Source organism: Parus major, chromosome Z (assembly GCF_001522545.3).
Source record: "Parus major isolate Abel chromosome Z, Parus_major1.1, whole genome shotgun sequence".
Taxonomy (NCBI): Eukaryota; Metazoa; Chordata; class Aves; order Passeriformes; family Paridae; genus Parus; species Parus major.
In genome coordinates, this window is record NC_031799.1 from 11,133,061 (window position 1) to 11,151,984 (window position 18,924).

At 37.5% G+C, this 18,924-nt stretch overlaps 1 protein-coding gene across 8 annotated transcripts in view; it reads left to right on the top strand.

Moving 5' to 3' along the window:
- The first annotated feature begins 2,646 nt into the window (after positions 1-2,646).
- Positions 2,647-18,924, top strand: part of NIPBL (NIPBL cohesin loading factor) — a 141,220-nt gene continuing 124,942 nt past the window's right edge. For all 8 annotated transcript variants that reach the window (XR_004500431.1, XM_015652701.2, XM_015652706.2 and 5 more), the window contains exon 1: positions 2,647-2,753. The gene's annotated coding sequence lies outside the window, so the exon portion shown is untranslated. The remainder of the gene's footprint in view (positions 2,754-18,924) is intronic.

An 18,924-nucleotide genomic window follows, 5' to 3' on the forward strand; every position in this document is an offset into this window, starting at 1 on the left:
TGAGCCCCCATTCTGCAATAGATTGCTGTGAGTGAGCTTTTGAAAGAAGAATACAAGGAACCACTTGTCTGAATGCTGTCAAAGAATTCGATCTTTCATTTTAAATAGTGGAATAAAAATATTTAGTTTCCCTTAAGGAAAATAAAACCCTGATTTGCCCATGTGTGTTACACACCACCTTTCTAAAAGAACCAATGGCTTAAATTCGTTGTTCTCTTGTGCAGGTAATATAGCATAGCACTCAAGTAAAACAGCCATTTCTAGAAGTTCTTTAAGTTGAATGGTATTTTAAAAGCATTAAATGGTCTAGTGATATTCTCACTGAAACCATAATCAAATAGGTGTTGTGCCTGACCATGATGTTTGTAAAGTTCAAACTATATTTAGCATTTGAAAATTAAAATTTCAGTGTTCTGTATTTTATTTACATATTAATTCACCAAGAAAAAAATAATTATTTAAATAGATTACTAAAATCACAGAAAGATTCCATCAATTTGAGTTGGTAACAATCACTTAGAAGTAGATTGAAATAGTATTCCTAATCTTTGTAACTTTAGAATTACATTTTCATGAAAATTCATAGATGTATAAGATGTACACATATATTTGTTACGTGAACTCCAGATACGTAGTTCATTAAGTTATATTTTATTTTAAAGAGAAAGTAAATAGTTTTCCCCTTGCAATATATTAAATTAAATGCTTAAAAAGACTTAACGACACACTTCATTTGCAACATAAATTATTTCCCTTTATTTCAAATAGATAACTTTAAGTTAGAAATGAATAAACGATTATAGGATTGGGACCTTTTATAATTAACTTGGAACAAAGGTCTGTAATACATTTTTTTTAGAACCCAGTTTACTCTGTCTCTGTTAATATGTGCCATAACCTAATAGTATTTCCACTACTGAATTACCGTATTTTCCAGTGTGATCTTCATTTCTGTACTTTTAAACAAAGACATACACTAATAAACCAAGCTTTGATTAATCCAAAATTACGAATTTTGTAGTAGTTTAAGCTTGAGAGAGGCATTTGAAATCCGTATTAAAGACAGAGCACTATTCAAAAAATCCTAAGTACTGGATAGAATCAGGTGCACTGGTTTAAGATTTTATCCCTTTGTGCAAATAACATTCATCCAGCGCTGAAAGGGTTTGTTTATATGTCACAGGGTATTTACAGCTGTGTCCAGCTGATTCTTGAAGTCGACAGACAAGCAGTGCTTCCTCTAGAAATGAAAGGATTTTTGTCCAAGTACTGAGCAGCAAAACGACATTAAGTGAGTACTAAAAGACGTAGTTAATTCATGCGATATAAATGTTTCTTCATTATTATCCTGTGTTATGATTATTCAGCTTTACCTGTACAGAGCCACACCACAAAATCTTTCAGATTAGGACATGCCCTTTCTCCAAACACTCCTTCACAACATACAATTAAAATATTTCCAGTAAATCTGGTGGCGGTGGAGCCTCTGCCTCCAGCGAAGGACAATTCACCGCAACATCAGTATTTTCCTCAGTGCTCGTCCAAAAAGCCCGTTTTTGAAAGCCACTCCCGTTCCGTCTGTCCATCTGGAAATCCCTCGCCTCGGCAATGCTTTGAGCAGCGGGTGTTTCGGTTCCTGCGGGGCGGCCTCTCGCATCCATCGAGAAAGGGCATGAACGGCGACAGTAACTCCAGCGAGTGTCCCACCCGCAGGGGCTGCCGCCTTTGAGGATTCAGTTTAAGGCCCCTTTCCAGGTCTGCCTTCTGCGAGGCAGGATTTTGCAGTCCTCCTCCTCGTCCTCCCCACCATGCTTAGGCAGGACAAAAAATGAACACCAAAACGTGTATTCTTTTTCCAGCGGTCCTTTCGTCACAAATCCTCAGCGCAGGCTTAAGCGTAAACTTCGGTCTCGTTCCGCGCACCAAAAGGCAGGGGGGAGGGGGGAAACAACAACAACAACAAAAAAGATTAAAAAAAAAAATAAAGTCGTGCAGCAGCCGGAGGGGTGTGGAATGGAGAGGAGCTACGTTGGGGAGGCTCTGCCGGGAAAGACGAGGCAAGGGAGCCCCTCCAGCTGCAGCGGCGGAAGCGGCGCTGGTGGAGCGAGGGAGCGATCGGCGAGGAGGAGGCAGCGGAGGGAAGGGGGAGGTTGCTGGTGTTTGGCGCCGGTGGAGGGAGTCATTCCTGCCGCTGCACTTCCGGTCGGCATTTTGTTCTGAGAGGGAGCGAGAGAGACACACACAGGATCCTTCCCCCTCCTCCTCCTCCTCCTCCTCCTCCTCCTCGCCCTTCTCTTCCCCTGCCCCCCCGCTCGGTACCGACTCACCGTACCCAGGCCGCCCCTCCCCGCCCTCCTGCGCTCGCACTCTCGGAGGGAGCGGCGGCGGCCCCTTGGCAGCTCTGCCCCTCGGCCACCCTCCGCTCGCTCCGGCTCGGAGCGCGACTCGGAACCGGTTCGGCGCGGCGCGGCCCGGCCCGTGTTGATGTTGTGAAGCAGGCTCGGGGGGAAGGGATTTGCCTCGGCCGCACACCCCCCGGCTCTACATGTTCGCTGCACTGAGGAGGAGACGGAAGAGGAGCCAGCCCCCCTCCCGGCCCGGATTATTGTTGTTATATTATCTCCCCTCCTCCTCCTGCTCCGCGGCGGCGGCGGCGGCCCAGCGGCGGCGGCGGCTCCTCTGAGGAGGGAGGGGGGCGGATTTCTCTCCCCCTCTCTCGGATTCTCGTTGGATTCAGACGCCGATTTGCTCAGGTAATCCCCCTCCTTGTCTCCCCTTCCCCTCCCTGCCCTCTCCAGCAGCGGGCCGGGCCTCTCAGCCCAGCGGCCCAGCACTGCCAGGAGCAGAGGGGATTTGCTGTTATCCGGGGTAGAGGGGAGTAAGTGGCAACCGGAGGTGTTTATTTCGCAGCCCCCCTTCCTGCTCGGTCGGGTCTGGCGGAGGAGGTTGGTTCGTGCTGGGCTGCCGGGAGGCCCAGGCCCGGCGGAGGGCGCAGGCCCGCCGGCCAGCGCCTTTACTCCAGCTCGGGGATTAGAAAGGCGAAGCGGCTGCTCAGTGACAGGCCTCAACCCGAAAAGAGCAGGAGGAGGAGGAAACAAAACAATTAGTCGCAAATGTGCACTGATCCTTTGCCGTATTTACAACTTCACCTAGGGCAAGGAAGGAGGTCCCAACGAAGACAGCCCTCTAAAGTGGGCCAGGAGTAAGTGGAGGCACAGGGGAGGAGAGACAATGTAAATACTCAGGAACAAAAATGCCACTTCTCTTTGCTGTTACCTTATTCTTTTAACTGAGTGTGTTCTGAACATTCAAAAGTTTAAGTGCTTTTGGTTTTATAATCTGCAGAAGTTTAATTTCTAAATAACATTATTGATTAGTGTATTAATGACTTAGTATATTTATAGCATAAAATAGTGCTTGAAGGATGATTGACACAGCGTGGACACCTGCAGATCCAGGAAATACAGATAGGCAAGCATATTGTATCAGGTACTACACACAATTTTGGTGTCTGTGCGCTGTATACGTTGCAGGCAAATATGTTAAAAGAAGAAATACCATTTTCTGCTTCTAACAAACGGAAAACAAGCAAGGGATCGTGTGTAAAGTGCTGTGTTTATGACATTTAAGGGACCAAGGTGAAGATGAGATCTTAATCAAACTACTTGAGAATCAAATGTAAATTTATTTAAGTGAAATGTGAGGAATGCTTAAAAAGTCTCATATTTTCTTGCCAGGCTATATCACTTTGAGATCCCAAGGTTGTTATTGGTTGTTTGTGTCCATGATGTTTGAATATGTAATTAAGTGTCATTTTTACAGGTCAAATGTGTTTTGAAAATGACTCTTTATTAGTCTCAGTCTTTGTAAATAAATGGTAGCTGATTTACAATGAAGTAAATCTTGGACTTGTAAGTGGTAGAGTTGTAAGTTTTGCTAAAAACTCCGGCACATTTAAGCAAACACCCTGTGAACTAGTAAAAATACTTCTACAGAAATTACGTATTGTGGGTAATTTTAAGATGCAAAGTTTTCATCCTTATAGAAAGGAATTTTGTTAGTGGCAAACTATTTTTGATATTACATAATTTGTTAAATTCCTAGCAGGTCTGCTAGTTGTTCAGGTAGATTTGTTGTTACAATGCATGGTTACTATATCTAATAGTAACTTTCTGGTGCATTGTGTTCAGAGTCTTGTAAATAAAACTCTGCTTTCCTGCCTCCTTCGTGCCCTGATACATGTTTAAGAGGGTGAAGTTAATATAGCTGTCACGTAGAAGGCGTGTTTTTAATGCTGTAAATCCGTGTAGTAGTCAGTAGCGTGTCCGTGATTTGTATTGGTCAGGGAGCAGTTTGAATTTTAAAAAGCCAGAAGATCCTGCTGAGCCCCAATCCCGGCCTCCCTTCCTCCCACTAATCTCCCATTCCTGTCTTTGTGCTGCCTGGTCCTGTTAGACACTGTTTGCAACAGGGCCTCAGGCCTACGTGCGTGGAGAGGAACCATTTACAGTTCAAAAAAGCAGCTTTTTATTTTTAAACTTTGTGAAATGCAGAGGGAGCCACTAGTGGTCTCTAACTGTCCCCACCTCGGTGTGTAACAGCGGAATTGCTGTTTGCTTTTGCCTTGTAGCATGCGTGGAGACCGAGTGTAACTCTGCTTTACAGGAAAGAAAGGACTGTGCAGAAGTAGTTGTAGTTCTTGGGTAGTTTTCATCATCAGGAAGCGACATTACAGCCCTAGCTTTTCTTTCATCTATGTCGCTTCTTCTCTCAGCTGCTGTTCTAAGAAGAATGTGTTTGTTAAGCTAACAGTAGTGAACTTTTCTGACTGATTTTTCATTTAAAGAGGTTTGCTTTAAATATTCTAGATATGAGCAGGAAATGAGCTACTGTAGTCACACAGTTCCTGTCAAGTTTATCTTGCCAGGGTTGTGTTTACAGCACCGGGTTTTTTTGTTTGTTGTTTTTTAAGTTTTTGTGTTGTTTGTTTGTTTGTTTTGATTTTGATTTTTTTTTAATCGTAATGGATGCACTTTTCTGGAATGAAAAATACGTGTATTTATAAAGGGAAATATAAGATATTGCCTATTTTTATTTGTAATTAGTTTTTTGGGTTTGTTCTTATCAGCCATATGTGGTTAATCTTGAATTAGTTACTTGATCACAGTAGTTTTACCGAAATATTTAAAGTTGAAATATTTTAAGAGGACTTATTTTTCTTTTGGTTTGCATGTTTTAGCATATTTAAGACTCTGTGTGTGTTTGTGTGTAACAGGCCTGTGGCACTTTCATACTGCTTTATCCCTAATGTTAGGAGATTCTACTGGTCCAGTGTTTATCATAACAGTTAGCTGCTTAAGGACACTGTATTTATTTTATTAATGTTATAGAAATACAAAATTAATTATTCTCAAGATGTTAGTTGTAATTATTATTTTATAAAAAAGAGGAAAACACTTATTTCTATATTTTGTTTTTTACTTTTTCCTGCTTTGTGCATTTTGAATTTTCTTCTTCTGTACAGGTTGTTTTTTTCCTCTCAACTTCTTGAACATTTTATCTAAATTTTACCTTTATTCCAACAAAAACCTCTTCCTGAAGTCTTTTTCTGTTGATAAAAGCTGGTTTATACTTACTAAAAATCAAGACATACATTTTACAGGCATGCCCGTAAAATAATATTTTTAGAAAAAATTTGCAACATTTTAGTTTTGACTTGGAAGCAATAGACAGGATCAGAGAAGCAAAATTATATACCTAAGCCTTTTTGAAGATCCTTATTCTGCATAAGAGCATAGGTACCCTGTGAAACCTTATGCTTGAGACTCCATGTACATAAATGTTCATGCAACTCTTCTTGCAGAATCAAGGTCATAGATAGTAATTTCCTTAGGACATGAGCTTTTTGTTTGTGTTGTTGTATTAGTGTGATTATTAAGGTAATATAACTTTAATCCTAAGTGTTTCATGTATATAGTCCTCTACAGTATAAATAAACTGTATTTTGGAGGATACTAGGTGAAAAATATGAATTGCTCTGAGCGAGAGTTCCTGTTCCTATTTGTATATATTCAGTGGCAACTGGACTTCCATGTCTATTATATTACAAAGTGTTAAACTGATTATATCACATTTATATTAATACTTCATAAAAATTGCACAACACATATGAAGTCTCTGAATAATTGCCATAACAAGAGAGAAAAAAAATGTACTTCTATCATGAATATCTAGACCTAGGAAAGAAATCAAGTCTTCAAATTCACAATTTTATGATTTCTAGAAATGATGTTAGAGGATTGTGTAGTATTCATGAATGTGTGTAATTTGGATAACAACTATGGGCTTACTTAAACAGAAAAATGAAGAGTAGTGATAGCTTTAGAATTTTCTGGCATTAGGGTGGCTACTTAGTATCACAAAAGACTAAGAATATTTAATATTTGAAAAAATGGCCATTTCAGTACCATACCGCTTATTTTTGATCTTGTTTTTCATTTGCCTTTATTAGAAGTAGTTCACATTAGGTTAGCTTCTGGTTTTGAAGCATCAGCAGTAATGAACACTCAGTTGCAGAGAGGTACCTACAAGGAAATGCTTGAAATTGGTTACTCCTGTGTATTATTGCTAATAACACTGTACAATAATGATCCCTTTTAATAAAAAAAAAGTATTCTTGAAATTAAGAAAACAAGGGTTTAACAATATCAGAGTCCTTAACATAATTCATCTACATTTATATTTTTATTTTCTTTGTATTGCAAATATACTTCTTAGTAGCTGATCCCGACCCCTGAAGAAGGTGTGGAAGAAGTGCTTTACACTGACATATATGACAGCCCATGAGTAAGGAAATTGCGTTTGAGGAGATTGTGCAGGACCTGTGATTTGTGTTTTACTTCCTGACCCTAATGTTAACCATGGAAAATCACCCCAGCAAAAGGCAGAGAAGAAAGGATTTTGTCCCAACTGTGTGTGGAAACTAAAAGGGATTCCAGTCAGATTGAACATGGTTGTTGATACTGTATTTTAAGGTGATTACTTGGTCTACACAAATAACTTCAAAAGAAGGTGAATATCCAAGACTAGTTCTCATGTTGATGTCATAAAAAATTCTAGAAAAAGTTGATTTTATAGCCTTTAGAATTTGTATCAGTCTTAAATGTAAATAATCAGAGATGTCAGATTATTTTTATATGAGTAGATAATTATTTTTTTCATTTTATTGGAGTGGGTTGATTTGAAGCACTTTGGTTTTTGTAGCAGTGTGTACATGTAGACATGCAGTGCATTTTAGAGGAACAGTGTCAGAAAAGCCTAGGCTGCAAAATAAGGGAGTCATGTTAAGGAAACAGCAGACTGAGGAGCTGAGCCTTTAACTGCAGCACAGTATTCAACCCTAACCTCGCAGCCCCAGTTCAATGCCTCATGCAGTGCATGGGAAATGCCAGCTGACCACTATACTCTTATAAGGTAGTTCATATTCTAATCATTCAGTGTATAGCCTGCTGCTTTGTCACCCGCTGTGTACATCCTAGTCCTTCAGGAAGGCTGAAGTGTTTTCATATTTTAATTTGTAGAGTTACCTCAAAATAAGGTGCTTTGCAGACATCAGAGAGCTTTATTTTTGCACATCTATAAAATATGTTTTCAATTTTATAGATGAAAGGCTGAAATGGAACCAAAATAGTGAATTTTAAAAGCTTATAAATCTTATCTATTGTGACATGCTTTACTCAGATTTTTAAAGTTACTTTACAGCACTTAGGAAGTTCATAGCATTGTTTTTGTTGGCCTCATTTGTGGTAATATGTGTTCTACACTTCTGTATTTATTAGGCTCATTGTTTCTCCTCCTGAAGCCCTAAGAAGTATAGAATGGGTTTTCACTGAAGGCCTTAAACATCTATTAAATTTCAATTCTTTTGATCATGCCAACAGTTGGGAAAAAAACAGACTTCCTGTCTTGAGAACCTAAAAAAAGCATCATCATCTATCTCTTAAGTTTATCAGGGAGAAGAGAGAAAGGGAATAGATTGTAACTGGAATACCTCATGCAATTAAATATTGTAGCTACAACACTGAACACACAGATACAAAATGTTACTGTTACTCTGTAGGATTTCTAGTTCCTGTTGGAAGTATCCTAAGCTTTGGGTTGGAATTGTTGAGTATAAAGTTCTTATCCTGAGCTGATGATTGTTGCACTTGGTGTAGAGTACTTGAATGTCCATCTCTGCGCCCAGGGTTCAGACCACTGCGATGTCAGTCAGTTGTCAGGCTCCTCTAAGACTGTTAGTGAAGCAAGGCTGTTCTGAGGTGTAATAAGTGCATTCCTAGCTAGAAATTTGCTTCAGGGATGTAGGAAGTCCAGGCCCAAATGCAGAATTGTATTAGGCAAAGAACTTCTAGAATTTTTTTCTTCCTCTATGGCTTTTTGTATCATGCTCAAAGCATGGCTCAGAGGCTGTGAGTACTTTATGGAATAGGCAGAATAAGTAGCACTTTAGTCTTACTTACTTCTATCCTTTCTATCTTGTGAAGGTTTTATGTGAGAGTATGTTTATGGAAGGTTTTTTTTGTTAGTTTTGGTTTTTGTGGTTTAGGTTTTGATTTTTTTTAAGAAGAGTTGATATTCATAAATGTCATTTCTTAGCAAAAGATGTCTTGAATGTGAATCTTCTCAGTGAATTGGTTTTATTAACTGTGTTTTATTCAAATTACTTAGTAAAAATGTTATGTTCCAAATAAGGCACCTCCTTGTACTTTGTAAGTTTGTGTTTCATGAGATGTATGTCATATGCCACATATGGGGCAATGATCCTGTGAATAACAAGAAATGGTACATGATCATTTAATCAATGGCTATCACAATGCACAAGGAACTAAAATATGGGTATGACCAACCATAATTCTGACATTTCTTAATACTTCAGTGCTTGTTTTAGTACTACTTTTTTATCTCTTTTTTCCCCCCTCAAGCTCACTGAATAACAAACATATATCTGTGATAACGCAATTTCTGTCTCTCGTGTTTGAACTTAGTCTTTCTTCTATGCTGACATCAGAAAAGATGAGGTTGCAAATACTCTGTCTCTGAAATTTTGATTTCAAGTCTTATGACTTAATAAGACTGTCCAAATTTCTTTCATGTTATTTTCCATTCAGATGTGTTTCTTTTTTTCTTCAGATATGCTTTTTCTTCAGATATTGAGGATAGGAGGAATAATTCAGAGGGTCCTTACCAGATGCTATGTCCAGGAGCTGACTATAAAAAATTCTGTAGAAAAAATAATCTGGAATCTGGTTTTTGTAGTCTAAAAGCTGTAAAAGTTTTGATGAGATTCTAATAAGACTAGTGAGAACTTCTGAGGAATTCTTTGTGAAGATCTAAAATATTTGATTTCCCCCCCCCCCCAACTTTGTTGTTTTGTTTTTTTTCTGAAGGGTAAATTTAATATCTGCTTGGTGATATGTTTGCTAAGTTTGTAGTTAAGAGTAAGGTAATGTAATTGTGGGTGCTATATTTCAGTTTTTTCCTCTTCTTTTGAAATAATGGAAAATGGATATTTTTCTGCTGCCATGCTCAGTAATGGCTGGTTCTTCCTGGTTTTCTTTTAAAAACTCATGTTGAGGCATAGCCTGTAGCATAGTACAACTTCATTTATCCTGTTAAAATTTGGCAGTTACAAGGATTTGAAGCATTGCTAAATGGAGTTACTAGCTGATTTTACGAATGCATGTTTCTCCTTGCATGTAGGTAGGACTGGTTCTCCTCTCAATTTCTTGATTACTGATGTACTGTTTCAAGGCAATGATTTTACTTCTGACTTTGCTAAACTTCAGTCGTTTGGGCCCAAACCTTCCATGTTGAGTGAATGCCCTTTATTGATTTACTCTCTGAATAATGTTTAAAGTGAACATAGTTCACAGGCTTCTAAGGGTTGTGATGAAGGAAAAAAAATTTAAAAAATTATTTCTGTTGTTTTTTCAAGAAATTGGAGCATTGCTGTTCTTTGGGAAAAGGAGTTCAGAATTTCAATGTGAGATGACTTTTTACATTAAGGATATGTATTTTATTGCCACTTGAAAAGCTTTTAAAAATTGGGCAGATTATTAGTGTCTGAAAACATTAACTGATTTCCCTGATTGTAGGCACTATTGTTGAAAAATTTTGTCTGCACAACAGAGCTTTTCTAAAAGTTCTAAGCAGTGAGATAGATATACAAACTCTTAGTTTTACGTTGTCCGTTCTCTGCTTATCCACAATACAGATTAATTTGAGAGTGTAAAAGACAAGAAGTGAAACTGCAGATGGGTGGAAGGGTGAGCATATGGAGAAGGAGCAGTGGACTGGAACTGGACTTAGACAGATGGGGAGGGAATGGAGTTTGAAGGGTAGGAATTGGGAGAAGACAGGTTTTTAAGGAGCCACTCTTTAAGATGATCATCACATCTCCTGTGAAGACAGTCTGAGAGAATTGGGATTGTTCAGCCTTTATCAGAAGAAAAGAAGGCACTGGAGAGAGACCGCATATCACCTTTCAGTACCTAAGTGGGGCATTTTGTGAAAGCTGGAGGGGGATCTGCAGCTACTACAGGGGCATGTAGTGCTAGGACAGCAGGGAATGGCTTTAAGATGACAGAGGGAAGGTTTAGAGTAGGTCTTAGGAATGAATTTCTTTCTGAGAGAGTGGTAAGACAATCTTGCCCAGAGAAATTGTATCTGCGTCATCCCTAGAAGTGTTGAAGGCCAGGTTGGATGGGGTTAGTGGAAGATTTATTTGCCCATGGCAGAGAGGATGAACCTTTTAGGTTCCTTCCAACCCAGATTCATTTTATTGTTCTATGAAATAATGACTGATCTGTAGTGATTGGATAAAGGAGCTGGTGGGGCAGATACAAATGCTCTTAAGAAAGATAAAGGAAAAGCTGTGAAACAACTTTATCAAGAAGCCAGGGCAAAAAGATACTGTGTATTTGCTTGTACAGTCAAGGAAAGCAGTTCAGAGATGAGAACGGATGGGAAGTGTGTTCTGAGAGAGGCCAGAGAGGGGAAGGAGAAGAAATTGCCTGAGAAGCCAGAAGTACAAAACAAGGATTGGCTGGGCAAAGAAGCATTATTTCACACAGAGGAATTCATTGTTTGAGTTGTCCTTTTTATTTTTTGTTTCCTTAAACTGAGAAAATTACTTTGGAAAAAAAAAAGAAGCATCAGAAATTTGGACTATTTCTTGTAAGAACAAATGATCGAATATTCTGTAGTTCAGATTACCTGTGTAGGTATGTGTGCCACCTTTGTGAATGCATTGTGGTACTCTTAAGTCTGTCATCCTTTTTTTACTGACAACAGGATGTCTATTTCACTGATTGTGTAAAATAAGTTAAATTGTGATTTTTTTATTTTTTTTTAATACAACAGGTTATATGAATGTCCCCAGGTATTTGCCTTAGATTTTGTTGATTCTGCCTCAGGGAAAAGGATAAACTCTTGAGATTGCTTTCAGTCCTGTCTTCTATGATTAAACATCTTGATTTCTCATTGGTGTTTAGTGTATGGCTTTTTGCCTGAATTGTTTTGTGTCATGAAGCCCTGCTCCAGAGACAGAAGTCTTAATTTCCTCATAGGCTTTTCTGTGGTCTGTACTGGAATATTGTAATTCCACAATTAAGCACCACAAATGCTAATTTTTAAAAAATTTTTGGGGGTAGTAAGTTGAGTAGTACTGAGATAAAGAAGTTGGTCTTTATTATCTTTGGAAGTCTAACTGGAACAAGTGTAGAACTTTAATTTTAAATTAACTGTTTGGGGTTTTTTGCCTCATGATTTGTATGGTAATAGTAGAACAGATTTTGTTAATTTTGGTTACAAATATGACTAATCAGTGCTTGTTCAAATTAGGCTTAGGAGCCTGCAGGATAAAAGGAACACAGAAATATTTACCATTGGTAATAAAAATAGAATGAGATTCCCAAGAGTGGCATTTATCTGTTTCCTGCTATCTGATCTGAAGCGTCTTTCCCTTCATATTTTCTTTGTTTTTACTTGGACTTGAGATGTCATGTGTACAATAGACCTTACAGCCTTACGAATAGCCTCTGATTCATTTCCAGAGCAGATGCCTCCTGTAAGCTGAAGGAAGATTGGGCCTGGGGGTGGCAGAGAAGTGTTACACAATTACATAATCCAAGGACTGTGTCAGAATTCTTGAAGGCAAGGGACATTTATTAACTTTTGATTGACTTTGCAAAGATTTTTCAGTCTGGCGATTTCTTGTAAAAGTCTAGAAACTTTTGAGCTGATACTCAGAAAAAGTAGTGTTTTAGTATTTGTTGATATCAACTTTTCAGTGCTGAGTGCAGTGCTTTAGAGGATGCTTTTAAAGTCATGCCTCGAACATTTTTAATTATAAGAGTTTTAACATACAGTTATGCATTTAGTGTGATGCATTTCTAAACATTGTCTTGTAAAATAGCTGTTAAAGTGTAATAAGTAAAATTTTCAGTCTTGATTTCTACATCATAAAAAGGAATTGAAGTGAGATCAAAAATGGACTTGTGAGATTGGTGTTGAAAAGGTCAGCCTTTGAATGTCAGTCAAAAGTTTGAGATGTGTGAGATGCAAAATGGAACCCAGCTCCTGTGGTGCTAAGTAATGGTTAGTTAATAGAAAATACTGGAGAGATTTTGACATCCTGGAGTTCAGTTTGAATCACTTTATTTCAAAATTGTATTCTCTCCTTCAGGTTTCATCCATGTTCTAATTAGTTTTCTTTGCCTGTGATGTAGTACTTCTTCAGCAGGAAGATAAGACAATGGTCCCCATAAAATACAGAACCAAAGACACTAAGAGATAGTGACAAATGCATGTTTGAATGTCCTGCTACTGAGGAGGATTTCAGAATCTCTCTGATACCTCAAGCAAATGTTCAGTCTCTGTCCTCCCAAGATTTTAAATGAAGTGTTGGAGGCAGTGGCTAATATGCAGTGCCAAGTGCCAATCAATTTTCTATGTTAGGTATGTTCAAAGTATGTGTATGACTGGAGTTTCCTACTCTGAAGATCTCACCCAGACTTACATGTAAAACTGTAAGTGTTGAGTTGCTTATTTCTGACATACGCTGAAGCAAGGTTATAGGTGAACTTTTCTGGTGATATGTTAGGTGACTAATGACTTAGAGAGTTGTAGGAACACACTGTGCACGCTACAGTCACTATTATAAAAGATTATTTAGAGTTATGACTCTGCATATTTACTCACTGGAGTAATTCCCTCTGGCATTATATCTAGCATGATGTAAAATTTAGTCATGTTATTTGCAAAAATAGATAATTTATTTTTACCATGGAAAATATAATTAGAATATTTGAGGAATTGAAATAAAAATGGTATGGTTTAAAGACTGTTTTGTCTGTAATTCACTAAGTGTCATTACATGAACAAGCCATCATACTATTGGAAAGTAAACATTCTCAGTTTTCACGTCTGAACAAGCCATCATACTACTTGAAAGTAAACATTCTCAGTTTTCACATCATCCTATAATTTTAGCCCACAACCTGGAGAAAGAATAATGAGAACCATTTATTTAATTTAGGGGCTTATTAAATACTTGCCTTGAACTAGTAGACTTCAGAATAGGAATTATCTTTTTTTTTTTTTTTTTTTGTGAATGTTTGTGTTTATTCCTGACAAATCTTTTTTCTAAACTCAAAGTAGGCATATGATGTCATGGAATTAAGCAAATTCCTAATCACATCCTGATAAACAATTAGTCAGTGAAGTCTTATAAAAAGCTCTGTAGGTGGATTTCAGGGTATTCCACACAAGTCCTGATAATCTGAAGTTATTGCATGCTCAGTTACAGTGAATGTTCGATTGTTTATATGTAGCATGTGGCAATTGGGTTAATTTAAACCTGTTTCATTGCTGACTAAGGAAGGTTGGATTAATTTGCATTTTTCATGAGCATTATGTACAATTATTAAAAGTCAGCTGATGCACAGTTAACTAGAGAGTGTAATCTACTTCAACCAGTCAGCTTTCCCAAGGATGGCTGACACTCCATGTGGCCCTACATAAAATTTGTGAGAGAACAGTATTTGTCTGAACCAAAAACATTTAAGGTCTACTACCTGCACCTAGTTAATGATACAGGTGTAAGTTGGAACAAGTGTTTTGGGAAGGACAAATAAAATGGATGAAATTCTCATTTTAAAATGCACGGATTTTGAAATTCTGATAGAAGATATCATAACGCTTGTTATAGATGTAGCAGATAATTATTTTAAACAAGAACAGAAATGTCAGTTTTATGATGATGCTTAGATGCTTATGCTATTTTGTAATGAATCAAACAAAAATCAGAAAATCAACATACTTCAGTTTTAAAGGTGACCCTATAGAAACAACATCAGTTACCAATGACATTAAACCTGCTGTACAGAACTTAGAAGTTTTTTTTGCAACATGACAATTACCTTCATAGGAAGAATTCAGTTGAGATTCGTATGCATGATTATGATTTATAAATATTCTGTAAATCAAGATACATGAAAATTCATTAATAATGCTTTAAAATTATACTTTTAAATAAATTTAAAAAATTTAATTTTGTAAAAAAATTTTGAATAAATGTTTTAAAAAATTATTTTTTTAAAAAAAACCCTTAATTTTAATGCTTTAAAATTATAGTTTTGCAATGGATTATTGACATACCTGTCAATACACAGGTAGGATTACTTAAAATTGATATCAACGTATTTGCTTTCTTAAATAAGAAATAGCAAGGACCTTAATGTTAGAGTATTCATATATAATAAAACATTTATTTCATGAACACAATTATTATAGTAGTAAATCGTGGGTGCACACAAGACAAAATAGCTCTTTTTTTGTTTAGATAATGCATGATAATTTTTAGGCTAGATTTGCCCCTTAAGGTTAGCAACAACTTTGTAATACAGTTGTAGTTACTTAGTATTGTCCTGTGGTTAATTTGGTTTTTTTCACAATCATTCTTAAGTATTTCATGAACCTTTGTTAGTTAAAAATGTTTGTATTTTGTGGGAATGAGGTGGGAGTGGGTTGTGGTCTTGTGTGCTAATTGCTGAAATGTGGTGGTGGGCTCCCAGTTGTGATTGTTCTGCAGTAAGTATCTGAACTCTGAACAGCGTTTTATAAATTCGGCACTCATTTAGCTTACTAACACCAGTGGTGTGTTAACTAGTATCAGATAACTTGAAAGATATTGTGGTTTTTTCTGCATAAAATGCTTATGTATTTGTTCGGGTAGTAACTCAGATACTTGCCCACTGAAAAAGCAGAGTTGTCTTTCAGAATTTGCCTTAAAACCTTTTAGAAATAATAAGTACCTACTTGACAGTTAATGTCTTAGAAAATGTAGAAGAGGATGTCTGTTGTGAATAAACAGTAGGAATAATTAGCAGTGGGGGGAGCTCAAGTTCTTTGTAATATGAACCTGGATGTAAGTGAATGTGGGATTATGTGAGATAGGAGTTCAGTATACTACTACAGAATACTACTGTCAGTATGAATTTGTGTCTCAGACACTAGTATCATGTGTGCCAAAGCATGGAGACAATCATGTCAAACATTTGGCCTGGGAAGGCCACTTGTGGTTCTGCAGGCTCTAATTTATGGTATCCCGTGGCAACTGTTAGAAAGAAAAAAGGGTTGAGATGTGTCCCACAATCATATCCTGTGAGTTTAATGTGAAGGGTTTATTTTTTTCTGGATGTAAACAACCTCTTCAGACAGGAACAGATCTTTACCTTTCTGCAAAGGTGCCGTCTACTCTCCGTTGTGTGTTTAATCACAGAGAATGGTAAATTAGCAATTATTCTGTTGGGAAACAGGTCAAAAACTCAGTAATTTTATGGCCTGGACAAGTGGCTACCAATGGTTAGTGTGCCTGTCTGTCTAGGTGCCTTGGCATCCAAAATAAGAATGAAGTACTATTAGCTATTCCTTATTCCTACTTTAGTGTGTGTATGTCAGTCTTGATGTAAATTTAAGGTATTTGAGAAGTTTCTGGTTTCTCTTCAGATGACATGTAAGTGAAATTAGAAGGGTATCAACCTTAATTTTTGATGCTTCTGAATTGTTAGAATAGTCCCAAAAAAATGTGTAGCTTGTATGTCTCCTTTGTGCCAAAATAAGTTTGAGAAAAAAGAAAATGGATTCTAGCAAAGCTGCAGAGAATTGAGAAAAAACTCCAAAATGAGCTTGTGACTTGAGAAATAATATTTCACAGCAGAAATACTGAACTATCGTTCTAAAAGGTGCATGTTATCAACTACATCTGAGGAAAGACCGCAAAGATCAGCTTTAGTTTTTTAGTTTTTTTTTTTAGTTTTCCCTTAAAGGTGCTGCCCTACATATACATATTCCTAGCAGTGCTGTGGTTTACATCTTACTTTGTATGTACTTACTTTCATTCATCAGTGATCTGTGATCGTCAAACAGCTATTACTGTACTTACAAGAGAGTGAACTGAAAAGTATAGCACACTTATTTTAGGATATTTTAAAATACTTGGTTTTAAAGTAATTAGAAGATAAAATGATATGAGGGTTTAATATTTTTTTTCAGGATAGGTAATTTAGCTCAGTTGGTTAGAGTATGCTGCTAATAACACCAAGTTGGTGAGGATTGATCCTCATATGGACCATTCATTTATGAGCTTAATGATGATCCTTGCAGGTCTTCCAAATCAGAATATTTTGTGATCCTTCTTGAAACTTCAAATATAACTTACCTGTATTTTAAAGTCCACTCCCTCCCTAGAAAAAGGGAAAATGTAATTGCAAATTATTGCGGTTCAACAGGTTATGAAAATAAATTACTCGGCATCCAGTTCTGTAAATTTTATTAAAAAATTTAGCATTACTCACTCATCTAGTCTTCACTTTATTCATTAATTTGATTATCTGCATGGTCAGTTATGATTATCCATGTATTTGTAGTGTATGGACCACAGTTCACCTTCACCTTAGCAACAGCTGGGACAATAGTGCTGTCTAAATTCTAGTCAAAAGTTTTGTATTAAAGCCTCAGTGAAACTGAGAGCTATAATTAGGCTTATTTTCCGCAGTAGTGAAGTTCAAACCTTTAAGAAGAGTTGGTTGTTGTTTAGAATGAAGTATCTGGAGAATAAAGTACATAAAAGATAAACATCTGTGGATTGTCAGGGATGGAAGGATTCAGTGTGGATTTTTGTGGTGTGATCCTGTGAGGTCTAACTGAATCTTCATGAAGGAGTTCTTGGGTGTTCTCCATATGCTCATAACACAGTCAACTGTGCAGCCTGGAGCTGGAGCTGTGTCCCTAGCCTAGGTCATATTTACTTTGTGTTAGCTCATCAGGTTAGAATATAGAGATTTAGATATAGGATACATAAGGATTTTTATTTAATCAATTAAATAGTATCTGCAGCTCATAGAAATAAAGTTCACAAATGGAAAAGTGCAAATTTTTAAGTTTTGGTCATTAGTTGATGACCAAATTTCTCATATTGGAAGGTTTGACTTATTTATATAAATATAGAAAAAATAGTTGCTGTACATGAATGACTAGAGAAGCAGTAGCAGTGCATTTATCTGCTCTCAGGTTTTACCAGTCATTTATTTGAACAAGTATTTCTAAGACCGTGTCGTGGTTTAAAACCAGTAACTAAGAAAATTACTTATTTCTTGCTGTGAGATATGGATTAGAACAAGAGCAAAACAGGCATAAAACTTAAAAGGAATAAAGAAAGTTTATTGACAAACTACAATAATAAGAACACCAGAATAAACTTCCAGAAAAACCTTTTCATCCCCTGTCTACTCACTATTCCCTTGTTCATTTGACAACAGAGACAAAAGTTTGGAACTTAGGTGGTTAAAACAGTCCCAATTCTTGCTACAGTCTTTTTACCAGTCTTTGTAGAGAAACAGAAGTCTCTTTCTGTTAATTTATGGAGTTTCTCAAAAGAAAACTATTTTTGTTATAGTTTTCCATTGCCCTGATGTCAGCTGCCCAGAGCTGCTGTTATCAGAGCCCACCCCTCCCATTTTTACATCACTCTGAGGTGTGTATTATGGGCTAAAAGTCTAGGGATAGCATTTTTAAGGATGAGTATTCAAAGGCAAAAAAAAAAAGTCTTCTTCATCTGTTTCTGTGAGCTTCACTAGACAACAGTTTTCTCATTGCCTCTCAAGGCTTCAAATCTCCCAGCACTTCACTATACCATAATTACTCAAGTTTATACTTTGAACACTTTATTCCTCCCTAGATACTTATCATGAATTAAAGGAGTTCTTTTCAGGACTTCATTGTCCATCTCCATAGTTTTAACAGAAAGATAGTTCAGCAAAATTAAATCATCTTCTTAATTCTCTACCTTTTCTGAAGCTTCTTTTCTTTCCTGTCCTGTCACTGGTAGTTTATAAAGTCTCTTTTTATGTTGATCACTCTCCTTTTTTTCTCTCTGGATAAGAAGATTAATCCGCAAGTCTCATCTGGGTAATGAAAGAGTTAAAATCTTGCCCAGGCTGTTGTAGGTAGTTCTGTGGCCTTGGCCGGTTCAGGAACTGGAGCCGTCTGCGATGGAGAGTTCCTCATGGCTGCTCTGGAGAGTGCAGTCACCGCCCCAGCCCACTGCAGGCCCAGAGCCTCTCTCCTTCTTCACTCAGCAGTTTCTAGTGAATTTAGTTACAGCAAAAACCCTGCAGCCGAGCCAGAGATCAGCTTGGCCCGGCCCAGCCAGAGCCCGGGGAAAACCCCCCGCAGGGCCCGCATCTCCCGGCCGGGAGACACGGGAAGGGCTGGAAGGCCGGAGCTCCGCCACTCTTCACAGCCAGGAAACAAAGAGAACCAAGAGAGCTCTGGTTTTACACTTTAAGGTAGGGTTCACAAGTT